The 8,488-nt window shown below is 32.6% G+C and overlaps 2 non-coding genes across 2 annotated transcripts; both read right to left on the bottom strand.

Moving 5' to 3' along the window:
* Window positions 1-7,532: 7,532 nt before the first annotated feature.
* TRNAW-CCA (transfer RNA tryptophan (anticodon CCA)) lies at window positions 7,533-7,606 on the bottom strand. The gene has a single exon. It is a non-coding gene; the product is annotated as a tRNA-Trp (tRNA).
* Window positions 7,607-7,768: 162 nt separating this feature from the next.
* TRNAP-UGG (transfer RNA proline (anticodon UGG)) lies at window positions 7,769-7,842 on the bottom strand. The gene has a single exon. It is a non-coding gene; the product is annotated as a tRNA-Pro (tRNA).
* Window positions 7,843-8,488: the final 646 nt, after the last annotated feature.

Below are 8,488 nucleotides of genomic sequence, written 5' to 3'. Positions count from 1 at the left end.
GTTCCCTCGAATCAAAATTCAATCAAGTAAAGCCTTACTTAACTTAAAAAATGAATTCTTTTTTTTTTTATTTCTTCCGCAAAATTTGGCACGGGGAAGAAAATGAATTTCATGCTCCCTTCTTAACATTACATGTGTATATATACTTCAACTATAGCAAATAGCGGCATAGAGTCTTGCATCTTTCTACATCTCTAGCGGATCTCTAGTTTTACTAAGAATCCTTGTTGTTGGATCGGATTATAACTACCTTTTTGGGAATTTGTACGAAAATCTTTATGAAATTTTATTAAAAAAAAATGCTAAGACAAGATAATAACTAAAATAATGCAAACGTCTATTATGATACATATATCTCATGTCGAAAGATGAGTAAGTCCATTTATTTAATTCGACATTCCTCATTCCTTTTCTATATATACTCACGTAGATATTACTTAGTATAATTATATATTGAATTAGTATAATTATAAGATACCTTTTATAACAATCAATAAATAACAGGTAAAACTATTAATATAACAATGAAAATATTAAGTCGAGGTATCCATTCTATGACAACTCTCACCACCTTACCCTCTATTTTTGTGCCTTTAGTGGGCCTAGTATTTCCGGCAATTGCAATGGCTTCTTTATTTCTTCATGTTCAAAAAAACAAGATTTTTTAAATATGCTGTCTATTTTTTTTTTTCAAAACTTAGACTTTGACGATAACACAGCTATCTATTTAGTAGACTAGAATCTAACATGTGGCTTACTCCAAACATAAGCGATTATACATACGTAAACATGATATCTGAGGAAATCAATTAGAAGTATTTCAAAATAGAAAATAGATAAGTTTCAAAATAGAAAATAGATAAGAGATCGGGCGACAAATGTTTGAGATATAAAATCAATATACCTATATGGATGTAGGTATCTATAGGGAATCATATAAAGGTGATGTTATTATTTTAGATCTAAGTAATTCGATGAATTACTTAGATCTAAAGTAAAGGTTCACATCAAAATAGTGCTAGTTGATTAGAGTTACTTCGGAAACAAAAAAAGTAAAATAGATTTTTTTTGATTCTCTTAATTCCAATAAAATGCAACGAGATCTAGTATGAATTGGCGATCAGAACGTATATGGATAGAATTTATAAGAGGATCTCGAAAAATCAGCAATTTCTGCTGGGCCTTTATCCTTTTTTTAGGTTCATTAGGGTTTTTATTGGTTGGAACTTCCAGTTATCTTGGTAGGGATTTGATAGCTTTATTTCCGTCTCAGCAAATAATTTTTTTTCCACAGGGGATCGTAATGTCTTTCTATGGGATTGCCGGTCTCTTTATTAGCTCCTATTTGTGGTGCACAATTTTGTGGAATGTAGGTAGCGGTTATGATCGATTCGATAGAAAAGAAGAAATAGTGTCTATTTTTCGTTGGGGGTTTCCTGGAAAAAATCGTCGAATCTTCCTACGATTCCTTATGAAAGACATTCAGTCCATCAGAATAGAAGTTAAAGAGGGTATTTATGCACGTCGTGTCCTTTATATGGAAATAAGAGGCCAAGGGGCCATTCCCTTGACGCGTACCGATCAGAATCTGACCCCACGAGAAATTGAGCAAAAGGCTGCCGAATTGGCCTATTTCTTGCGTGTACCAATTGAAGTTTTTTGAAAAATGAAGTTCAGAATGAATTTTGTTCGTAGCAAGAGGGATAAAACTGAAATGAAAGAATAGTCTTTTTTATAGACCATAGTAATAGTATAATAACTTAACTGGAATTTCTTCAGAATGCTCATTTGACCCAAAGCAGACGTATACGGAACAGCCAGAAAACTTTCTTTGTCCGAAATTTTGATCCGTATGTAAATCAACTGCACAGTAACAAAAAAAAGTGGATTCTTTGTTATTTTCTTTCTGTATTATTTCGAAATTCAAGGATTAACTAATAAATCACAAATCAAAAACTAAAAAACAGGGAATGGATTCATAATAGTATGCATATGACTTGTAATAGAACTTATGTTTGATATAAATATTAGTAGTGTAGAGAGTTAACGAATGAAGTGAGTTCATTAAAAAATAAAAGACGAAAAAATGGAAAAAAAGAAAGCATTCATTCCCCTTCTATATCTTGCATCTATAGTATTTTTGCCCTGGTGGATCTCTCTCTTTCATTTAATAAAAGCCTAGAATCTTGGGTTACTAATTGGTGGAATACTGGTCAATCCGAAATTTTTTTGAATGATATTCAAGAAAAGAGTATTATAAAAAAAGTTCTAGAATTAGAGGAACTCTTTCTCTTGGACGAAATGCTAAAGGAATACCCAGAAACACATCTACAAAAGCTTCGTATCGGAATCTACAAAGAAACGATCCAATTGATCAAGATGCACAATGAGGATCGTATCCATATGATTTTGCACTTCTCGACAAATATAATCTGTTTCGTTATTCTAAGTGGTTATTCTATTCTTGGTAATGAAGAACTTGTTATTCTTAACTCTTGGGTTCAAGAGTTCCTATATAACTTAAGCGACACAATAAAAGCTTTTTCTATTCTTTTATTAACTGATTTATGTATAGGATTTCATTCACCCCATGGTTGGGAACTAATGATTGGTTCTGTCTACAAAGATTTTGGATTTTCTCATAACGATCAAATTATATCCGGTCTTGTTTCCACTTTTCCAGTCATTCTTGACACAATTTTAAAATATTGGATCTTCCGTTATTTAAATCGTGTATCTCCCTCACTTGTAGTGATTTATCATTCAATGAATGACTGAAAAATATAATGTTTGTTACTTTGTACATAAGTAAAACATTCAAAATTGTACTTATTCCTTCTACCCATCGCGAAGGATGCCTCCTATATTCGAGTAACTTTATTTCAGTAAATAGCAGAATCATGGATAGGGAACTATACTAGGGACCTACCTAATTTTATTGTAGAAATTTTTGGGCTCAATGATTGGACCATGCAAACTAGAAATACCTTTTCTTCGATAAAGGAAGAGATTACTCGATCTATTTCCGTATCACTCATGATATATATAATAACTTGGGCACCCGTTTCAAATGCATATCCCATTTTTGCACAACAGGGTTATGAAAATCCACGAGAAGCAACCGGCCGTATTGTCTGCGCCAACTGCCATTTAGCTAATAAGCCCGTGGATATCGAGGTTCCACAAGCGGTACTTCCTGATACTGTATTTGAAGCAGTTGTTCGAATTCCTTATGATATGCAACTGAAACAAGTTCTTGCGAATGGTAAAAAGGGTGGTTTGAATGTGGGGGCTGTTCTTATTTTACCCGAGGGGTTTGAATTAGCCCCCCCCGATCGTATTTCTCCCGAGATTAAAGAAAAGATGGGCAATCTTTCTTTTCAGAGCTATCGTCCCACTAAAAAAAATATTCTTGTGATAGGTCCTGTTCCTGGTCAGAAATATAGTGAAATCACCTTTCCTATTCTTTCCCCGGACCCTGCGACTAAGAAAGATGTTCACTTCTTAAAATATCCCATATACGTAGGCGGGAACAGGGGAAGGGGTCAGATTTATCCCGACGGGAGTAAGAGTAATAATAATGTTTATAATGCTACAGCAGCAGGGATAGTAAGCAAAATAATACGAAAAGAAAAAGGAGGATATGAAATAACCATAGTGGATGCAGCGAATGGGCGTCAAGTGGTTGATATTATCCCTCCAGGACCAGAACTTCTTGTTTCAGAGGGCGAATCCATCAAACTTGATCAACCATTAACGAGTAATCCTAATGTGGGAGGATTTGGTCAGGGAGATGCGGAAATCGTCCTTCAAGATCCATTACGTGTCCAAGGCCTTTTGTTCTTTTTTGCATCTGTTATTTTGGCACAAATCTTTTTAGTTCTTAAAAAGAAACAGTTTGAGAAGGTTCAATTGTCCGAAATGAATTTCTAAATCTGGGGATTTATCAAATAAAGTTCGTAAAAAAAACCAAATTCTTGTTGGCAATTCTATAATTTAATTATGTATGATCAAAAAATTATGAAAAACTTTTTCCCTTGTTTTTTTTTTTATTCTTTTTTCGACCCTATTTCGGTAATTACTTGTACCGCATTACTAGTCATAGTATGGATATTATATTGTCAGGAAGACTATTTTACCTCTTCTTTATTTCTTTGTTTTTTACAATACAAATAGGAGCGGTATTATTATGATTATTATGTCACTGGTGCCAGATTGAAATGTCATTGAATGTGTCTATTTTTATTCTAATAGAATAAAAATAGAGTAGATATTAAAAATAAGATAAGTAAATGGAGAATAGAAAAAAAATGAAGGGAACAAAGGATTCTAGAAGGAATTATGCATCTTTCTAGTATTCGATACCAGAAAAATTCCTTTTCTTGTTCTGGTGTCGAAATAATAAACTAATGAATTATTCTTGATCCCGTTCGTCAAAGATCTCTATTCTTAGTTTCAATTTTTCCCGGTTTATCAGAACCTTTTTTTCGATTTATTACATAAGTAGTGAACAAATTCAATGAATTTTTCAATTCTATTTTATATTAAAATAACTATAGAAAATTCTATTAGTATATTTTAATCTATTTAAAGGGTTTGTGATATCTGATCGATAGAAATATAATATTGTTATATTGGGATTGTATCATCCAGAAAGAGGGAATCGAGTGATTCTCTCTTTCTTTTTTTCGCTTTGAAATGAAAGTATCGACCGATACGATCGCGAAAGAGATGGTCTGAATCAATTTTTTTTTTGAAGCAATTCAGAATCAGAAAGAAATGAAGTTTTTTGAAAAAATAGGAAAGATCCATTTTTTCATTTATATGAATAAATTAGTCTAATTCTAATTAGTAAGAGCTCAACGGGACCTACCCCCTCTTTTTTTCTGATTTGAGGGGGATCCTGTTGAGTTCTTACGCTTTCATGTCTCCAACTCAGTTCATCCGATTATTACAGAGATGAACCTAAGCCGGAATATGAACCATAAAAGAAAATACCAACTAAACCGATCACAGGAATACCAGTTACAGTACCGATTATCCAAAGAGGAATCCTTCCAGTAGTCTCGGCCATTTGTCCCACTTCCCTCCCCATTTCATCAAGTGGTCGTGCTAGAGACAGAAACAGTCATAGATAATTATGAGATGATATCCTTCCGAATGGGATAAGATAATTCGTACTATTATTTAGTATTTTCTTTTATTTAATTGAAGAAATAATTGGAAAATAAAACAGCAAGTACAAAAATGAGTAATAACCCCCAGTAAAGACTGGTACGATTCAATTCAACATTTTGTTCGTTCGGATTTGATTGTGTCATAGCTCTATAATTCGGATTAGGTTTATCGTTGGATGAATTGCATTGCTGATATTGACCCTAAAAAAGAAACGGTAGGTACAGCTAGTCCGTGAACAGTTAACCATCGCACTGTAAAAATAGGATAAGTTTTATCGATAGTCATTTGGTCCTCCTAAAAAGATCTACTAAATTCATCGAGTTGTTCCAAAGAATCAAAACGGCCAGTTATTAATGGAATTCCTTGTCGGCTCTCTGTAAAATACTCATTTGGACGAGGGCTTCCAAAAACATCGTAAGCTAAACCCGTGCTGACGAATAACCAACCTGCAATGAATAGAGAAGGTATAGTAATGCTATGAATGACCCAGTATCGAATACTGGTGATAATATCAGCAAAAGAACGTTCTCCTGTGCTTCCAGACATGCCGAGCTCCACATATTCTTGTACAGTCAAAAGGGGGATCGATTCCGTAAAAGATGAGATCAGTAAATGGAAATTAACTGAAATTTTATCTTTGTAAGATCGTCAATATTGTACCGAGGGTGTTTTTAGAGTATACCGAATCAGTATAGCTATCCTTCTTCTGACGCAGCAACGCAATTTCACAATAAGTATCAAAATGAAGCACTAAAACTAAATAATATAATTTGTTTCTTCTTTTCTTGCTGCTTGTCGATGTAGAATCATATACCATTCATTCAATAGAAAATTCTGAAAATGCCTGTCTGTAGTATTAAGGATTCTATCGGTTATTGGCTTCGGGCTAGAAAGCGAAGATTGGGTAAAATGTGAATCCGACTGGTTGGTTTATAATAATTTAGGAAGCAGATTCTAATAGTCCCAAAATTCAATGAAATTAGACGTGAAATCTCGAAATATTTCTTTTGTGTTTGTAGTTATATTTTTGTTTGAATCTTTTTTTATTTTAAGGAATTGGTTAGTCGTCCAGTAACAAGTAACAGTAGTACATAGGATTCGATGAACGAAACAGAACAACGAATAGAAGAATAATAAATATTCGTAATGCACGCATTATTGTTTTATATTAGACTCAAACGATCGTTCTTCAACTAATTAGAAGAATGTTTTTAATATGGAAAGAATAAGAATAAATGGAGAACCTAGTTTCGAGTGATCTGATCGTGCGATACTTTTTTTCTTTTTAAAAAAGATTTTATGGAAATGAACCCACTACATAAAATCTAATTAGTGGGAATACAATTTCATAAATAAAGGGCATTATAAGGTCATTCATTCTTCAGCGATTCAAAGAGCATTTCATTTTTGGAATCAAGTTACACAACATAGTTTATTTATTATTTTTCTTTTTTTTTTTTTTTTTTTCTTTCTAATTATTTAGAATCCATTTAATAGATTTATATATTTACTAGATTTATATATTAAATTATTGTTTATAAATTCTTTATAATAAGAATATTTGTTTTGAAAACTCAAGAGTTGTTCAATGAATCCCTTGATTCCGAATTGCGGGATAGAGAGACAGATGATGAATTGATTTCTTACCTATGTCACAAGATTTTTGTTAGTATCATCTATAATCATAATAATAGATGAATCAAAAACTTTCAATTGAATATATTTTTTCAATTAGTATTTTTACTTATCCATCCGCGTATCTTTCAAAAATAGAAACTTAGGGAAGTGCTTTATAAACATATGGATAAAAATAACGTATTTCATTTAGCCTCGTCATGCCTACTATCACTAGTTATTTCGGTTTTCTACTAGCAGTTTTTAACTATAACCTCAGCTCTATTTATCGGTCTGAACAAGATACGACTTATTTGATTAAAATTCATTGAATGCACAATTCAAAAAAAAGAAAGATTTCGGTGTTATTCAATATATTCTATATATTGTAGAGTTCTTTACCTTGTCAATTCAATTTCGAATTCTTGGTCATTGAGATTCATGGGCAATACCGATTAATATTTTAAGGATAGATATTACCTCTCCTTTTCCTCGTTCAACTAAATTGAAATGATTGAAGTTTTTCTATTTGGAATCGTATTAGGTCTAATTCCTATTACTTTGGCTGGATTATTTGTGACCGCATATTTACAATACAGACGGGGGGATCAGTTGGACCTTTGATTAATTAACAGTTCTTTTTTTTGATTGACCCCCTACTTGCTTTATAGGAGGTAAAATTTTGATTTCTGTTGAATTATTTCAGTATCATTTTGATTTAACAACAACAAGAATCGAATCACGCTCTATAGGATTTGAACCTACGACATCGGGTTTTGGAGACCCGCGTTCTACCGAACTGAACTAAGAGCGTTTTATTATCAAACTAAAAGCAACCCGAATATATCTTCGATACATATATTATCATAGAGAATATCATAAAATTAAATAAAAAAAGATTGATTCGATATATGTATGTTCAATTTTTATGGATCTCAATTGATTCCTCGTTACTGTTCAGAAGATAAGTAATAGGTAGGGATGACAGGATTTGAACCCGTGACATTTTGTACCCAAAACAAACGCGCTACCAAGCTGCGCTACATCCCTTTCAATTGGTCTACAGTGTTATTGTAGAGAATCCCTGTCTTGTTTTCCACATTTTTTATTTATTTCCTCCATTGGTATACACAAATTATCTTGCCATTTCTTCTTTTTTGTCTCATATCATATATAAAATATAATAAAAATAATAAAAAGACTTATATACGTATGAAATAATAAATATTAAATCCGCCGTAAAGAAAAATGAATATTTGGGGTGGGGCGGAAAGCTACATATTTTTTTTAATAAAAAAGGGAATATCTACCGAATTGAACTGTTGTACATTTCAATTTGAATTAGGAATTCCGCGGACAATACAAGCGGTTATTAACTATATATACATTTGATGGTATGTAATACCAGTATGTATTACAAATTACTATAAAGTAGGAGGGTTTTCAATGCGAGATCTAAAAACATATCTCTCCGTGGCACCGGTAGTAAGTACTATATGGTTCGGGGCTTTAGCGGGTCTATTAATCGAGATCAATCGTTTATTCCCGGATGCGTTGGTATTCCCGTTTTTTTCATTCTAGTTATTGACTTGGGAAGGGGTGAAGAAGATTAGAAAAACAATCAAATATCTTTGACTAATCCCCTTCCCCCTTCTTTTTTTTTAGAGTTTTTTAGACTTAGAATAAGTTAGAAAGA

The sequence above is a fragment of the Cucumis melo genome, unplaced genomic scaffold (assembly GCF_025177605.1).
Source record: "Cucumis melo cultivar AY unplaced genomic scaffold, USDA_Cmelo_AY_1.0 utg000578l, whole genome shotgun sequence".
NCBI classification, from domain to species: Eukaryota; Viridiplantae; Streptophyta; class Magnoliopsida; order Cucurbitales; family Cucurbitaceae; genus Cucumis; species Cucumis melo.
Note: the sequence above shows the minus strand (reverse complement) of the source record. Positions and strands in the feature narration are given on the sequence as shown.